At 44.3% G+C, this 18,580-nt stretch overlaps 1 protein-coding gene across 6 annotated transcripts in view; it reads right to left on the reverse strand.

Moving 5' to 3' along the window:
• Window positions 1-18,580, reverse strand: part of DTX3 (deltex E3 ubiquitin ligase 3) — a 155,002-nt gene that overhangs the window by 72,176 nt on the left and 64,246 nt on the right. For 3 of the 6 annotated variants that reach the window (XM_040340901.1, XM_040340896.1, XM_040340895.1), the window contains exon 1: window positions 6,435-6,785. The gene's annotated coding sequence lies outside the window, so the exon portion shown is untranslated. The other 3 variants (XM_040340899.1, XM_040340898.1, XM_040340897.1) reach the window with 2 other exon arrangements.

Raw genomic sequence — 18,580 nt, forward strand, 5'->3', positions numbered from 1 at the left:
CATGGTACCTTGCACACGCTGAAGCTTCCCTGTACCTGCAGAAGCAAAACAGCCCCAAAGCATGATTGACCCCCCGCCATGCTTCACAGTGGGCAAGGCGTTCTTTTCATCATAGGCCTTGTTCTTCCTCCTCCAAACATAGCGTTGATCCATGGGCCCAAACAGTTTCATCAGTCCACAGAACACAATCCCAAAACTTCTGTGGTTTGTCCACATTAATTTTGGCATACTGCAGTCGACTCTTCTTATTCTTTGGAGACAGCAAGGGGGTGCGCCTGGCATGGAAGGCTTCATTACGCAGTGTGCGCCGTATTGTCTGAGCAGAAACTTCAGTACCCACATCTGACAAATCATTCTCAGTTCCTCAGCAGTCACACGGGGACTTTTCTCCACTCTACGCTTCAGGTAGCGCACAGCAGTCGAAGTCAGCATCTTCTTTCTGGCATGACCAGGTAGCGTTTCAACAGTGCCCTTTGCCTTGAATTTTGCGAATGATGCTTCCTATGGTGTTTTTTGGTATGTTTAACATCTTTGCAATCTTCTTATAGCCATTGCCCTTCCTGTGAAGAGTAATCACCTCTTCTCTTGTCTTCCTGGACCATTCTCTTGACTTCACCATGTTTGTAACCACACCAGTAAATGTCTAGAAAGAGCTGAGTATCACAGTCATTTTAAAGCTGCCTAATTAATACTTATCAGGCTTTATTGCTGCTCCCTGACATCCACAGGTGTTTTCAATACCTGATTGAATACACTTCAATGAACCTCTGTTCTTCAGAGTGGTAGTCTTTAATGGGTTGAATAATTGTGTAAATGAAGAATTCACAAAAGAAACATTTACTACAGTATTACAAAACCAATTGATGTAATTTTAGTTGCATATAGTTCTTTAAGAAGTCCTTGTAGGATTTCATTCTGAATACAATTACAAATGTACACTAAATTCCCTAAAACCCTTTACAGCATTGGGGGGTTGAATAATTTTGAACACAACTGTAAGTTCAATAGACTTTTAGATGTGTTTCTTAGTGAACAATGGGCCAGATCCACAGCCGCCGAGCGCAACTTAACTTTTCAGAGTTAAGTTACACTGCCGCAAATCTCCCAAGTTAGGTGCCGATCCACAAAGCACTTACCTGGAAATTTGCGGCGGTGTAACTTAACTCCGTCCGGCGCAAGGCGTTCCTAATACAAATGGGCGATTCCCATTTAAATTAGGCACGCTCCCGCGCCGGACGTACTGCGCATGCTCCGTCGGGTAACTTACCCGACGTGCATTGCGCTAACTGACGTCGCTCCGACGTCATTTGCTTAGACCTTAACGTAAATGGCGTCCAGCGCCATTCACGAACGTCTTACGCAAACGACGTAGAGTTGAAAATGTTGACGCGGGAACGACGGCCATACTTAATAGGGCTTACTCAAATAGGACTCAGCCCTATTTTTACGCGGCGTAACTCGACGTAAACGACGTAGATTTAGCGCGACGGGCCCGTCGGAACGTTCGTGGATCGCCGTAAGTGTTCATTTGCATATTCTAGGCCGGCCGCAATGGCCTCGCCACCTAGCGGCCGGCCTAGAATTGCATCCTTAAGATCCGACAGTGTAATTCAATTACACATGTCGGATCTTCTGCCTATCTATGGTAAACTGCTTCTGTGGATCAGTTCCATAGATAGAAACAGGGATACGACGGCGTATCAGTTGATACGCCGGCGTATCCCTTTTGTGGATTACCCCCAATGTACAGGGATATGGAAAACAGTAGACACACACACTCTCAGGTTGAACTTAATGGACTGGTGTCTTTATTCAATCTAACCAACTATGTAACTATGTAATAAAACAACCCTACAGACGTATGTATGCATAGTGTGTGAGCAAACGTATCAGTCTTCAAATGTCATCTTTACAGAACAGAAACGAAAATGAAACAAAGGTTGCTTGCTGTGTGCAACTTTTTATTTGTTCGGATACACAAGCCATGTGTTCTTTTGATTCAAGGGACCATTCTTTTTTTTTTAATCGATTTTGCAAAACGTTTAAACATAATGGGCCGGATTCAGATACCTGAGCGTATCTATCCGGCCAGCCTAACGTATCCTAGATACGTTACGCCGCTGTAACTTTGGGCGCAAGTTCCGTATTCAGAAAGAACTTGCGCCCTAAGTTACGGCGGCGTAACGTATGTGGGCCGGCGTAAGCCCGCCTAATTCAAATGGGGATGTTGGGGGGCGTGTTTTATTTAAATTTGCTTTGACCCCGCTTATTTAAAAAAAAAAAATTTATGGCGCAAAACGTCATTGCTTTCGACGTGAACGTAAATTACGTCCAGCTCTATTCGCGAACGACTTACGCAAACGACGTAAAATTTCAAAACTCGGCGCGGGAACAACGGCCATACTTAACATTAGCTACGCCTCATATAGCAGGGGTAACTATACGCCGAAAAAAGCCGGACCTAAACGACATAAAAAAAAGGCGCCGGCGGGACGTACGTTTCTGAATCGCCGTATCTACCTAATTAGCATATTCCTTGCGTAAACATACGGAAGCGCCACCTAGCGGCCAGCCTGAAATTGCAGCCTAAGATACGACGGTGTAAGACACTTACACCTGTCGGATCTTAGGGATATCTATGCGTAACTGATTCTCTGAATCAGGCACATAGATACGACCGACCCCACTCAGAGATACGACGGCGTATCCGGAGATACGCCGTCGTATCTCTTTTCTGAATCCGGGCCAATGTGTTTGCAGGTAAATACAGGTCTTTCCAAATTTCAGGCATGCATTTTATGGTGGAAATACACGCTTTGACAACCATTATCCAATCAATCTACAATTTGATCAAAATAGAATGGAAAATAAAATAAAAAAATCTAATCAGGAAAATAGCCATAACCTTCCTTCCAATAGATTTAGACGATTGTCAAGAACAGAAAATTATTGATCGTTTTGCATTGATTGACAGCGCCGAGATAATTCAGTAATACATTTGAACATACTTCAATCAGATTATGAGGCTGCTTCCTGGAAACAGAGATACAATGGATAATACATTATCGTATCTTCAAACTATCGATGATCGAATTCCACTTCCCTGTGTGTGGTAAATCAATCGATTGCGTTGGCATCTATCGACCGATTATTCCCATCAGGAAAGGTTAATTGAAAAAAAAAAAGATTGTTTATCAAAGCTTGTATGACTACCACTGGTTTGGGGACAGTGACATACCTTGCAGCTGAAGGGCAGCCTCCACATTGTTGCAATTGTGCAACATAGGACAACAGAAAGTCATTTTGAGATTCGTGAGACAGGAGTAAGGCCCCTTTTACACTGTTGTGGCTCTGCAAGCCATGTATGAGTTGGCATGGCAGCCCATTCAATTGGAATGGGCTGCTGTTTCTGCATTTCATATAGGAAAAAGGTTCCTGCACCATTTTTAAAACGCATTGCCAAGGAAATCACCGTGTGATTTCCCAGCGGATCCTGTAAGCACGCTGAATTTTTAGATGCGTGGGAATGACATTAACAAATAAATGGCAGCCCTGTGCATTTTAACCACTAGAGTACCGGGCCATCGTCAAATGACGGCTCCACGGTTACTCTGAAAATTCAACAGGACGTCATTTGACGTCCTGTATTCTTGCGGCCACTGGGGGGCGCGCGAGCGCGCCGGCGGCAGCGCGCGCGCGCCCGGCGCGTCCCCGAGATGCCGATGCGCGTGCCTGGCGGTCGCGATGTCCGCCAGGCACTCGGAATCGGCGGCTACAGGGACAAGACGTGGAGCTCTGTGTGTAAACACAGAGCTCCACGTCCTGTCAGGGAGAGAGGAGACGGATCTGTGTCCCTTGTACATAGGGACACAGCATCGGTCACCTCCCCCAGTCACCCCCCTTTCCCCACAGTTAGAACACAATTTAGGTATACATATTAACCCCTCCCTCACCCCCTAGTGTTAACCCCTTGAATGCCAGTCACATTTATACAGTAATTAGTGCATATTTATCGCATTAATCGCTGTATAAATGTGAATGGCGCCAAAAACGTGTCAAAAGTGTCCGATGTGTTCGCCGCAATGTCACGGTGACAGTAAAAATCGCAAATCGCCGCCAATACTAGTAAAAAAATTAATAAAATAAAAATGCCATAAATCTATCAGCTATTTTGTAAACGCTATAACTTTTGCGCAAACCAATCAATATATGATCATTGCGATTTTTTTTACCAAAAATATGTAGAAGAATACATATCGGCTTAAACTGAGGAAAAAAAACGTTTTTTTTTTAAAAATTGTGATATTTATTAAATAAAAAAGTAAAAAAGTGTTTTTTTTTAAAATTGTCACTCTTCTTTTGTTTATAGCGCAAAAAATAAAAACCGCAGAGGTGATCAAATACCACCAAAAGAAAGCTCTATTTGTGGGAACAAAATGATAAAAAAATTGTTTGGGTACAGTGTAGCACGACCGCGCAATTGTCATTCAAAGTGCGACAGTGCTGAAAGCTGAAAATTGGCTTGGGCAGGAAGGGGCGTAAGTGCCCAGTATGGAAGTGGTTAAAAGAGCAGTTCATTTTGGCTGCAGGCAGTTGGGGGTGTGGGTACAGGTGAGATTCCCACACCTGCAACATTGTGAATTATTATTATTACCCCCTTATTAAACCATACTCTGCCCAATTATCACACGTGAAACTTGAATTTGCTGCATGACATGTGAAAAATCACTATATTGCTGGCCACACTTCAAAGCGTATATTAAAGTTCCACATTCAGCCTAGGTTCACACTGTGCAGTGCGATTAGAGCCATACATATGAATGGCTCAAATCGCATCTGCACCAAAATGGTGCAGGCTGGACCCTTTGTTTCCCTGCACCTGAATCGCATTGCATGGGTGTTCAAACTCATGTGATGCGATTCTAGCAATCGCACAGCGTTTTGCAACCTGTTTCGGAGTGACGTTAGTCTAACATTGACGCCCACAGCAGATCGCATGGAGGATGTGCGATTGCTTTGAAGTGTGATGCGGGAAAATGTAGCGAATCTTGTGCGTTTCCTGCATCATGTCAGTGCGAATTAGGGCTTAAAGTGTTACTAAACCCAGCACTCTGCATTCACTATATCTGGTCTCCCACAGTACACAGAACATGGAAATGCAATTATTTTAGTAAATATAAACTGCTAAATACCTTCTATCATCAGCAGTATATAGCAGTCTTGTGACTTTTATCAGTTCCTAGTAATGTTTGTAGGAGGAGTTTTCATTTCCTCCACGATTGTCCTATCAGGCTTCAAGACCCCTGACCCTCTGTTTGGACAGTACCAATTGGCCCTGTGGTGATCACAGGCACCCTCCCCAAAAAAACTCTAGCAATACACACCAAACTGAGCATGTGCAGCCTGACTCCAGACACGGTCTTATCAGGACTTGTCAATGAGGACAGTGAAGGAGAGGGAGGATCTGTGCATACATGATCAAACAGCCCATCTACACAATGCACATGATTAACCCCTTAGTTTTCACAGTGAGTATAACAAGCATGCTATTCTGCATACACACACTGATTTTACTGTTGTAGGTTTGGTAAGTGCCAGTTCACACAGGGGTGGCTTCAAAGTCGTCCGAATCTGAAGCTGCCCTGCACAGCACAACCTCAGGGCTTTAAAAGAAGTCAATGCAAGCTGCTCCAAAGTAGAACAGGAACCTTTTTATAAGTCGGAGCAACAGGAGCCGCTCCTATTAGAACGGTTCCATTGTACTGCATGGGGCGCGACCTATCTGGCTGACAGGTCGCCCCTATGTGAACCGGCACAAATTATTTAATCTGCTACCACTCACTATCCAAAGTTTGTTTATTGTGATCCTGGGAACTGCACCAAGGGAGTGGGGGGCTTTACTGGAATCACATTTTCAAACAAAGTGCAAGAATTTCAAATTTACAAAAAATAAGCTATTGTGTGGCCCTCTGGACATGTCAGGGGCTATATTTTTAGGTATCCTTGTATTTAGGAAGTTGACCACCACTGCTTTAAATCATGCAGGGCATACCCATTATAGCCTTGGTCCACAAGGGGTTAAACATATAAATATATAACATATAAGACTTTCATTTCCCATCGAAGGAGGAAAAGTCCAGATGTTTGGCAATCAAAGATCCTCGATCCATTGAGCGCGTGGGTAAATAATTCTTTAAAAGGGCTTAATAAATTTGGCAAATGTTTCAACGGTTGGATGATCAGCTCAGCTAGAGCGTAGAACGGAGTCTACAAGATATCCGTTTGCATCTGATTATATTAAAGAGTGGGCTACCTTATTTTATTATACATAGCAAGAATTATGAAAGGGCCTTTATAGACGACTACAAAAAAAAGGGAAAAATGAGGCCTTTCTAAATGTCATGGACACAAGACAATAAATGTGTACTTCCTACCTGGAGATTCCATGAGCAGCGTCCACGGCTGGAAATTCCCACAGATCTTACTGTCGATGAACTGGAAAGAAAACACATAGAAATAGATGAGAGGAGGAAGAAAATCAAAGCACCAGCAGCAGTAGTTTCTATTCCTTCCTTTCACACTCTGGACTTTCACATTACAAATCTATTTTATAGATGAAGCCTGGGGGAGGGGGGACTTCCACACAATGCACAGCCCAGCTTGACGTAACCTGATCTCTGCTAAACCGAAAGTGATCTACGGAACACAGCAACAGCATTCCAATGTAAACACATTCGCCTAGTCTCCTAGACACAATGCCAGGGCATGTGAACCGTGCCACAGCCCGTGCCTGCCATACCTGCCATGCTAAGACTATTGTATGACAGGGACTGTATTGTCACCTGGCCCCCGCATTTCCTTTTCTAAAGGCTTTTCCTGTCATGTGCTCATATTACCATGAAGGCCAGCCTTCGTGATGTGTTCCTTCCCTCATAGAAGATGAGCACTGAGGAGAACAGGGCAGCAAGTGCTGAGTAATCAAAGGGCACCAGGTACACAATGCTACGCTACACTGCCAATAAAAACTCATGCACACCAGACATTTTTTTACAGCAGCTGTTTTTGGCTTTAGAAGTTTTTTCTACAGTCAATAAACTCTCCATCAACTGTCACCTATTTTTGCCGGGTGATAAAAACGATAATGCTAAAGAACGCTTTTGCCAAAACTTTGAAAAACGTACTACAAAGCTACTGGTGTGCTATGGTTATTATAACAGTCAGTGTGCATGAGGCCTAAGTGGCGGATCACACAGGGGCAACCCGACTTACAGAGCGACTTTGCAAGGCAAATTCAGCGCGACTTGGAGCAACTTACAACGCGACTTAAAGTTGCCTCCAGGACGGGCGACTTTGGCTGTGGCCAATCACAGAATAATCAGCTCTGTGGGAGGGAGGGGTTTGCCTGAGTTAACTATTTTCTCTTCCTGTAAAGTTGCTCCAGTTAGGCTGCATTCACACCTGAGCGTTTTGTCGCCTATGGAGATGGTTCACATCTCCACTCCAAAACGACCGACGCCGAACGCCTGAATCGGGCGGTTTGGGCGTTTTTGAGCGTTTCCATTTCCCATAGAAAGTAATGGAAATGCTCGATTCAAGCGATTAGCGCGTCAACGAGCGTTTGCTACGGGCGTTTCGTCGCTTTAATCAATAGAACATTTCACCCAAGCAGAAGATAAAAAATATCTACCAACATAGCAACAAGTGATGAAAAGATGATCATTTTTCCTATTAGCTAAAATAAAAAACGTCGAAGTACAAAAACGTCGGACGACGCTGTATGCAAACACGCAAATAAGCATGAATACACGTGACAAAACGGCAGAAAAAAACACCCGAAAAAACGACCTACGCTCAGGTGTGAATGCAGCCTTAAAGCCTCGTTCACACACACGGTTTTCCCAGCAAGAAAACTCCGGAGTAAACCGTCCGTGTGTACGAGACTTTGGGGTTTCCCGTCGAGAAAACTGCCCAGAATCTCGACGAGAAAAATAGAGAACCTGCTCTCTATTTTCTCGTTGTGATTCTCGGCAGTGTTTTCCTGCCAAGAAACCCAAGCATCTGTATACTTCCCTGTCGCCGTGGAAACCCGCGCATGCTTGAAATGACTGATGCATGCGCGTTAGCTTCCAAGGCATAGGTAGAGTGTAGCAAGATGGTGGCGACGGCATCGAATGTAACAAGGGCATGCTCATCGTAGTCAATGACGTCACCGCGTTCGTGCCATTCAAAAGAATGGCGGTTCTTTTGAAAGGACTGTCCATACACTCGGCCAGGAAGAGATTTTTGCGAAGAATCTCGTCAGGAAAAACTTTTTTTTCCCAGACGAGATTCTGGGCTGTGTGTGCAGGGCTTTAAGGCAGAGATCCGACTTCCATTGAAATCAATGGGTAGAAGTCGCCTTGAAGTAGTACAGGAACCTTTTCTGAAGTCGGAGCGACTTCAGTAGTGTTCATTAAAGCGGGAGTTCAACCAATTCCTTTTTTTTTTCCCCCCTTAGCTTCCTGCTCGTTCGGTCTAGGGGAATCGGCTATTTGTATTAAAATATGATCCGTACTTACCCGTTTTCGAGATGCATCTTCTTCCGTCGCTACCGGGTATGGGTCTTCGGGAGCGGGCGTTCCTTCTTGATTGACAGTCTTCCGAGAGGCTTCCGACGGTCGCATCCATCGCGTCACTCGTAGCCGAAAGAAGCCGAACGTCGGTGCGGCTCTATACTGCGCCTGCGCACCGACGTTCGGCTTCTTTTGGAAAATCGTGACGCGATGGATGCGACCGTCGGAAGCCTCTCGGAAGACTGTCAATCAAGAAGGAACGCCCATTCCCGCAGCCCATACCCGGAAGTGGCGGAAGAAGATGCATCTCGAAAACGGGTAAGTACGGATCATATTTTAATACAAATAGCCGATTCCCCTAGACAAAACGAGCATAAAGCGAAGGGGAAAATGTGTAAGGTATGGGTGAACCTCCGCTTTAAGACGGCTCTCATTGACTTCAATTGCATTTCTCATGTCACGCAACTTGGGGGGACACAAGTCGGATCCCAAGTCGCGGTAGTGTGAACCGGCACTAAAGGTCACCTGGAGCACCACTAATAAGAAATGCACATGCCCATTTATGTATTCTGTTATTTATTACATGTATTTATATAGCGGCGCCAAGTTACGCAGTGCTTTACCTATATGTATATATTATACATTCACATCAGTCCCTGCCCTCAAGGCGCTTACAATCTAGGGTCCCAAAAACCTAGTGCACACTATCAGACTTTCCGCAGACAAAGCGTCAGACTTTTGTCCGAAGGGCGTTGGCCATGAACTTGTCTTACACACAATGGTCGGCCAACAAACACGAACGTAGTGACGTACTGCGTGACATTTCAGCTCTTGAGCTCCACCCTTTGGGCACCTTCTGCTAATGTCATGTTTGGTGAGCATTGATTCCGAGCATGCATGTTTGTACTTTGGACTTGTGTACACACGATAGGAAAATCTGACAACAGACTGTTGTCCGCAGAAAATTTATTAGCCTGCCATCCAACATTTGCCGGCGGAAAGTTGGAAAACAATTGTCTGATGGAGCATATAAACGGTCAGATTTTAGGCCAACAGTCTGTCATCACACAATTCCTGTTGCAAAACCTGATCGCATGTACGATGCTTAACTCACATTCATACATGTACTAAGTCCAATTTAGAAAGGATCCAATTAACCTACCAGCATGTCTTTGGAATATGGGAGGAAACCCACACAGGCATAGGGTGAACATGTAAACACCATGCTGGTGGTGCCATGGTTGGGATTCAAACTGAGTACCCTAGAGCAGGGATCTCCAAATTACGGCCCTCCAGCTGTTGCGGAATTACACGTCCCATGAGGCATTGTAAAACATTCACAGACATGACTAAGCATTAGTGGCTTTGTGAGGGGGGAAAAGTATTTGATCCCATGCTGATTTTGTATGTTTGCCCACTGACAAAGAAATGATGAGTCTATAATTTTAATGGTAGGTTTATTTTAATAGTGAGAGACAGAATAACAACAAAATAATCAAAAACGCATTTAAAAAAAGTTATAAATTGATTTGCATATTTTAATGAGTGAAAAAAGTATTTGACCTCTTCACAAAACATAACTTAGTACTTTGTGGCAAAACCCTTGTTGGCAATCACAGAGGTCAGACGTTTCTTGTAGTTGGTTACCAGGTTTGCACACATCTCAGGAGGGACTTTGTCCCACTCTTCTTAGCAGATCCTCTACAAGTCATTTGGTTTTGAGGCTGATGTTTGGTAACTCGAACCTTCAGCTCCGTCCACATGTTTTCTATGGGATTAAAGTCTGGAGACTGGCTAGGCCACTCCAGGACCTTAACGTGCCTTTTCTTGAGCCACAAATTTTTTGCCTTGGCTGTGTGCTTTGGGTCACGGTCATGCTGGAATACCCATCCACCACCCATTTTTAATGCCCTGGGCTGAGTGAAGTAGGTTCTCACCCAAGATTTGACGGCACATGGCCCCTTCCATCATCCCTTTCATGCAGTGAAGTTGTCCTGTCCCCTTAGCAGAAAAACACCCCCAAAGCATACTGTTCCCACCTCTATGTTTGACGGTGGGGATGGTGTTCTTGGGGTCATAGGCAGCATTCCTTCTCCAAACATGGCGAGTTGACTTGATGTCAAAAAGCTTGAGTTTGGTCTTATCTGACCACAACACTTTCTCCCAGTTCTCCTCTGAGGCCGCGTACACACGGTTGGTCCAAACCGATGAAAATGGCCTGAAGTCCAGTTTCATCGGTCCAAACCGTCCGTGTGTACGGCCCATTGGTCTGTTGTCCTTCGGACAAAAATTTTAGAACTTGCTTTAAAATCGAACCGATGGACCGCTGACCGATGGGTCCAAACCGATAATTAGTACACAAAAGCATCGGTTCAAAACCTGCGCATGCTCAGAATCAAGTCGACGCATGCTTGGAAGCATTGAACTTTGTTTTTTTCAGCACGTCGTGTGTTTTACGTCACCGCGTTCTGACCCGATCGGATTTTGAACTGATGGTGTGTACGCACATCAGACCGCCAGGCCACTTCAGCAGTGAACCAATGAAAACGGTCCGTCGGACCATTCTCATCGGTTTGGACGCGGCCTGAATGATTCAGATGTTCATTAGCAAACTTTAGACGGGTCTGTACATGTGTTTTCTTGAGCAGGGGGACCTTGCAAGCGCTGCAGGATTTTAGTCCTTCATGACGTAGTGCGTTACCAATTGTTTTCTTGGTGACTATAGTCCCAGCTGCCTTGTAATCATTATCAATATTCTCCCGTGTAGTTCATTGAAACTCCACAAGGTGAGATCTTGCATGGAGCACCAGACCGAGGGAGAGTGACAGGTATTTTGTGTTTCTTCCATTTGCTAATAATCGCACCAACTGCTATCACCCTCTTACCAAGCTGCTTGGCGATATAGTCTTGTAGCCCATTCCAGGCTTGTGCAGGTCTACAATCTAGTCCTTGACATCCTTGGACAGCTTTTTGGTCTTGGCCATGGTGGAGACTGAGGTTGGAATCTGATTGATTGATTGCTTGCTTCTGTGGACAGGTGTCTTTTATACAGATAACAAGCTAAGATTAGAAGCACTCCCTTTAAGATAGTGCTCCTAATCTCAGCTTGTTACCTGTATAGAAGACACCTGGGGTGTAGGAATCTTGCTGATTGATAGGGGATCAAATACTTATTTCACTCATTAAGGCCCCTTTCACACTGGGGTGTTTTTCAGGAATTTTTCGGGCGTTTTTCAGGCGCTTTGGCGTTAAAAAAAGAGCATGTAAAGCGCCTGAAAGAAGCCTCATCTGTAATCCTAATGTGAAAGCCTGAGTGCTTTCAGAGCCCTTTCACACTGCCAGCGTCCCAAAAACGCTGGAAAAAGCTCCGCTAAGACCCCTTTCGCACAGGGGCGTTTTTTAGGCGCTTTGGTGTTAAAAAAAATCATCTCAATGAGAAGGGGCGCTTTAGGAGTGGTGTATTCAACGCTCTTAAAGCGCTACAAAAAAGCTGCTTGCAAGACTTTTTTTGAAGCCCTGCCAGCGCAGCGCCTCAGTGTGAAAGCACTCAGGCTTTCACATTGGCATTGCAGATGCAGCTTCTTTTGGGCGTTTTACAGGCACTTTCTTTTAACGCTAAGACCCCTTTCACACTGGGGCGTTTTTCAGGCGCTTTAGTGTGAAAGCACTCAGGCTTTCACATTGGGATTGCAGATGCAGCTTCTTTCAGGCGCTTTTTTTAACGCTAAAGGAGCCTGAAAAACACCCCAGTGTGAAAGGGGTCTAAAACTCAAATCTATTTTTCTGGATATTTTCATTGTTAATCTGTCTCTCACTGTTAAAATAAACCTACCATTAAAATTATAGGCTTATTATTTCTTTATCAGTGGGCAAACATACAAAATCAGCATAAAAAAGGGGGGAGCGTTGGGACTTTGAATGAGATGCGTTTTTAGCAGTATGCGATTAAAGCGGATGTTCCCTGGAAAAAAAATATTAAAAGCCAGCAGCTACAAATACTGCAGCTGCTGACTTTTAATATTAGGACACTTACCTGTCCTGGAGTCCAGCGGCGTCCGCAGCAGAGGACGAGCGATCGCTCGTCACCCTGCTGCTCCCCCCTCCATTCACGGTGAGGGAACCAGGAAGTGAAGCGCTCCGGCTTCACTGCCCGGTTCCCTACGGCGCATGCACGAGTCGCGCTGCGCCCGCCGATTGGCTCCCGCTGTGTGCTGGGAGCCGAGTGTTCCCAGCACACAACGGGGGACGGGCAGGATGTCAGGAAAAACCCGTCTTTTGCCCGTGACGTGTGGCCGGAAGTGGGTGCAAATACCTGTCTTTAGACAGGTATCTGCACCCCCCTCCCCCCTGAAAGGTGTCAAATGTGACACCGGAGGGGGGAGGGTGCCGATCAGCGCGACTTCACTTTAGGGTGGAGATCCACTTTAAGTATATATATGGAATATAAAAAATGTTTCCATAATAGCCAGGCTCAAAGTTACCGACCAAAAAAGCACTAAACCAAATTAATCTGTCTAACTGTATGTAATTAAAAACAGAGGTAAGCTGCAGGCCAACGTCAAGGCACTCTGTGTACTGCAGTCCTAGCTATGATTTTTAAAGCCTCCTAAAGAGGAGCACAGGCGTGCTAATCAATAGATAGGGGGCAGGTGATAACCTAAACCCGCCCCTACCTATAGTTAGTCTGGCAAAAAAGAGCATTGGAAAAACAAAATAAATACAGGAGTGGAACCAAACATGCCTACCAAACCAAAATACCACCAGACTAGGTGCGGACCACATCAAACTGGGTCAGCTAGTCAAAAAATGACAATGCATAAGTTAACTGTTGGTGGTAGATCGGTGGAGGCACTCTATTCCACTCCTGAAAACGCATCTCCATCCCTGAATAGTATTAAAAAGGGGGGAATAGGGTTGGAACTTTGAATGAGGCATGTGATAGACACTACCACAGGCCTCCATCCCTGTAAATGTATAAAAAGGGGGGAGAGTTGGGACTTTGAATGAGATGAATTTTTAGCAGTATGCGATTAAGTATATATATGGAATATAAACATTTTTTCCATAATAGCCAGGCTCAAAGTTACCAACCAAAAAAAGCACTAAACCAAATTAATCTGTCTAACTGTATGTAATTAAAAACAGAGGTTTAGTTGCATGTATTTGAAAATACCTGGGTAAGCTGAAGGCCAACGTCAAGGCACTCCATGTGCTGCAGTCCTAGCTATGATTGTGCTAATAGCTGACCCAGTTGTATGTGGTCCGCACCTAGTCTGGTGGTATTTTGGTTTGGTAGGCATGTTTGGTTCCACTCCTGCATTTATTTTGTTTTTCCAGTGCTCTTTTTTGCCAGACCAACTATAGGTAGGGGCGGGTTTAGGTTATCACCTGCCCCCTATCTATTGAGTAGCACGCCTGTGCTCCTCTTTAGGAGGCTTTAAAAATCATAGCTAGGACTGCAGTACACAAAGTGCCTTGACGTTGACCTGCAGCTTACCCAGGTATTTGCAAATACATGCAACTAAACCTCTGTTTTTAATTACATACAGTTAGACAGATTAAATTGGTTTAGTGCTTTTTTGGTTGGTAACTTTGAGCCTGGCTATTATGGAAACATTTTTTATATTCCATATATATACTTAATCGCATACTGCTAAAAACGCATCTCATTCAAAGTCCCAACTCTCCCATTACATTTACAGGGATGGAGGCCTGTGGTAGTGTATATCACATGCCTCATTTAACCACTTCCTTACCGCGTCATTGTGAAATGACGGCGGCAGGAACCCCTCCTCGATCCAGGAGGACGTCATGTGACGTCCTGGGCTTTCCGGGTGGATATCTGAATGATGCCTGCAGCTAGAGGCATCATTCAGATATCCTTTTCTCCTGCCGGCGATTCTGCACAACGTAAGAACGATCATAGCGGCGATTCCGCCGCTAGATCGTTCTTACAGGTGGCGGGAGGGGACATCCCCCCCCTCCCGCCGCCATCCGGTGCTTCTCCGGGCTCTCCCGTGCCATCGGGGGCCCGGAGAACGAATCGTCCGGCGCTGGCAGGAAGCATAGAGATGACTGGTGACCAGATGGTCACCAGTCATCTCTATGACCGTCGGAGGACCCGGGCGCGATGTGATGACGTCACGCCCGGGTCCCCGTAAGTAAACAAAGCCGCAATTGCGGCTGCTAAGCAACAGTCTGCATGAGATCGGTGAATTTTTTTTCACCGATTTCATGCTTTCCAGCCTGGAGGAGAGATGTGGGGTCTTATTGACCCTGCAGCTCTCCATAAAGAGTACCTGTCACACACATTCCTATTACAAGGGATGTTTACATTCCTTGTAATAGGAATAAAAGTGATAATAAAAAAAAAAAATAAAAAAAAAAAGTGTAAAAAAATAAATAAATATGTAAAAAAAAAAAAAGAAATAAAAAATATTTTTTTCAACACCCCTGTCCCCAGTAGCTTGCGCGCAGAAGCGAACGCACACGCAAGTCCTGCCGACATATGTAAACGCCGTTAAAACCACATATGTGAGGTATCGCCGCGTGCGTTAGAGTGCCAGCAACAATTCTAGCACTAGATCTCCTCTGTAAATCTAAACTGGTAACCTGTAAAAAATGTCAAAGCGTTGCCTATGGAGATTTTTAAGTACCGAAGTTTGGCGCCATTCCATGAATGTGCGCAATTTTAAAGCGTGACATGTTAGGTATCTATTTACTCGGTGTAACATCATCTTTCATATTTTACAAAAAAATTGGGCTAACTTTACTGTTTTGTTATTTTTTTAATTCATGAAACAATTTTTTTCCAAAAAAAAGGCGTTTGAAAAATTATTGCGCAAATGGCGTGCAAGATAAAATGTTTCAATTACCGTCGTTTTATTCCCTAGGGTGTCTGCTAAAAAAACATATATAATGTTTGGGGGTTCTGTGTAATTTTCTAGCAAAAAAAATATGATTTGTACATGTAGGAAAGAAGTACCAGAATAGGCCTGGTATGGATGTGTGTATAACTGCCCTGTATGGAAGTGGTTAAAGTCCCAACCCTATTCCCCCCTTTTTAATACATACAAAATCAGCAAGGGAATAAAATACCTTTTTCCCCTCATTATATATTGCATGTCATGAGAGTTTTTCATAGTCTGGGTTTAATGACACTTTACATGTCTGTGTCCATATATGTAGAAGGTTTTTGTCTTCTCTAAACTCAACTAAGACAGTCTACTGATGTGGCTGTTTTTAGCCAGACTGAGTACCAATTAATGTTATGTGTTATTTCCCTCCCGAAAAGGGGTCTGAAAGGCACCTCCTATGCCCTGCTCCACTGGTTCATCAAAAATTGAGTGAGGCAATTATTTGTTGAATAAAAACAGATTGCACTCAGCCACTCACATGTTGTAGAATATAAAAGTGCGTGTAAAATTGCTGTAGTCGGCCGGCTCTCACTATCCTAGGGAGGAGCGGCGTGCTGACGTCACCACAGTATACCTCGCTGCTATCCGGAAGGACGGGTGGATAGTGAGAGCCGGCCGGCTACAGCAATTTTACACGCACTTTTATATTCTACAACATGTGAGTGCAATCTCTTTTTATTCAACAAATAGTTACCTCACTCAATTTTTGTGTCTGGGGGACCTATGGCACCAATTTTTCAAGGCCAGGCACCCCCTCCATAGACTCCCATGTTAAATGTCAGTCTAGTCATGGACACAGTGAGGCATGGGCACAGTGAGGCATGAATATGGACACCCTAGCTTATACTCGAGTCAATACGTTTTCCCATTTTTTGGTGGTAAAATTAGGGGCCTCGGCTTATATTCGGGTCGGCTTATACTTGAGTATATACGGTATTTGTTTCTCCAAATGGCATTCTATATCTTAGGCACTGCAATCATCCTCTTTGCTGAAAAACTGCTAAAATATCAATTAGCCTCATGCAGGGAATATTTTTAGGCAGTCTGACAGATTGCACCAAGAAAAGAGAACATAACAATTACTATAGCTGTCTCTATGTACCTGAATAATTACAAACTATACACAGAGACAAGACAAAGTACTACGTTTCCATGCTACCTGTCATTGTCTGGATTAATGTTAGTGTCATATATAATTGCTGGGGTCACTTGTGGAAGCAGGACGGTCAGTATAACCTGACATATCTGAATTTCTGTCACCCTCAATAGAAAAGAATGGAAAAAAATAAGTGGTTTTTGTGAGCTGTTTTTTTGAGGTAGGAAACATTTTCTTTTCACTCTTAATGCTGAGTAAGATATGTGCTTGACTCAATAGCTAGCCCTCATGCTATAAACAGGTTTGATCCATGTGCTTTAAGGCCTGGGTTGATTTTTGGGAGGGGAAACATATTTTTTTTTACTCTCTGTTGCCCCAGTGACAACATCTCATATGACAAAACATGTCGGGCGGAGGACTTAGAGGTGACATCAGCACGACCGCCGGGGCATTGAATGACAATCTGTACTGAATGCCTGTTTTTACTAGACTTGCGAGTACATGCCTTTTTAATAAATTATAATCATTTGTGGACATTTGCGCAATGAGCATTTTTTCCCTCTTTTCACACGTATTCTGCTTCATATGATTTTGTGCGACTAATGTTTTGCAGAGAGATTCCGGAGACCCTTAGTAAGGGACCGATTACCACAAGTGCCTTTCTGATGGGAGTTAAGTTCCATACCTACAGTGATGGTGTTCTCACTAAAGCCAGGCTAGACCCGTATGCCTGGTACACACAATGAGATTATCGGACGAATGATAGTCGTTTTTTTTTTTTTTGCATGCTAATCTCATATCAAAACTGAAGAGTTTACTAAAGTTATCAAAATTCTGAAACAGAATAAAAAGTCGGAAGTGATATAATGTGTATTACATTTTTAAAAGACAACTGTACTGATTCAATAGAAATCATACGATCTGGTATCGTACAAAAAAAAATAATTCATGCATGTCCGATCAGATAATATCAGATGAACCGTCATGATCAGCTTTCAAAAGCTCTGTACCAACGATCAGATTATTGTACAATCGCTTAGAAAGTGGTATTTTTCGTACAATTTTCTGATTGTGTTTATGGGGCTTAAAGGGGTTGTAAAGGTTCATATTTTTTCACCTTGATGCATAACATCTTATGATCACTGGCCCCCCAGCCCTCCCCCCCCCCCCCCCCGTTTTACTTACCTGAGCCCTGGAAAGTCCAGCGTCGCAAGCACGTTCTTCCTTCGTTCGGTCTTTTTGGCTCTTCATAGGATAGATTGTTAGCAGCACAGCCAATGGCTCGTGCTGCTGTCAATCAACTCCAATAAGGCGAGGCCCAGGGGGCGGGGCCGAGTCCTGTAGTCGGCGGCTATGGACGCCGAATACAGGACTTGGTAGCATGCCCGCAAGGTAACCCCCTTGGGAGAGAGCTTCCCAGAGGGGGTTATAAAAAGCAGGGAGGAGCCGAGACAGCCGCCGAGGGACACCAGAAGACAAGAATTGGGGCCACTCTGTGCAAAACGAGCTGCACAGGCGAGGCAAGTATGACATGTTTATTATTTAAAAAATATATATTTGAACCTTTAGTGTCACTTTAACCACTTAAGGACTGGCTGAACGTCAGCACTTTAAAGATGAATATCTCAGTAACAGCAGCAGCTGCTGCCACAACCGAGATATCCATCTTTTCCGTGGCCGGTCCTGTGAACGATAATGGTGGTCTCCATGGCGGATTCACCACAAGATCACCGTTATCGGCGGTGGGAGAAGGCCCTTTCTCCCGCGCCCTCTGCCGCTTACCTGAGCCGTTGGTAGCGGCGGAGGCGATCGAGTCCTTCTTGCTGCTTGCCATGGATACGAGTGAGGGCAAGATGGCCCCCACCCGTCTCCATAGCACAGCAGGGCGGAAGCGACTTCAAAACTTTACACATTTTTTTGTTGTCATTTTTTGAAATGACAATTTTTTCATGTATTTTTTACATTTTAGTCTAAATATGAGATCTGAGGTCTTTTTGACCCCAGATCTCATATTT

This window comes from Rana temporaria, chromosome 2 (assembly GCF_905171775.1).
Source record: "Rana temporaria chromosome 2, aRanTem1.1, whole genome shotgun sequence".
Classification (NCBI taxonomy): Eukaryota; Metazoa; Chordata; class Amphibia; order Anura; family Ranidae; genus Rana; species Rana temporaria.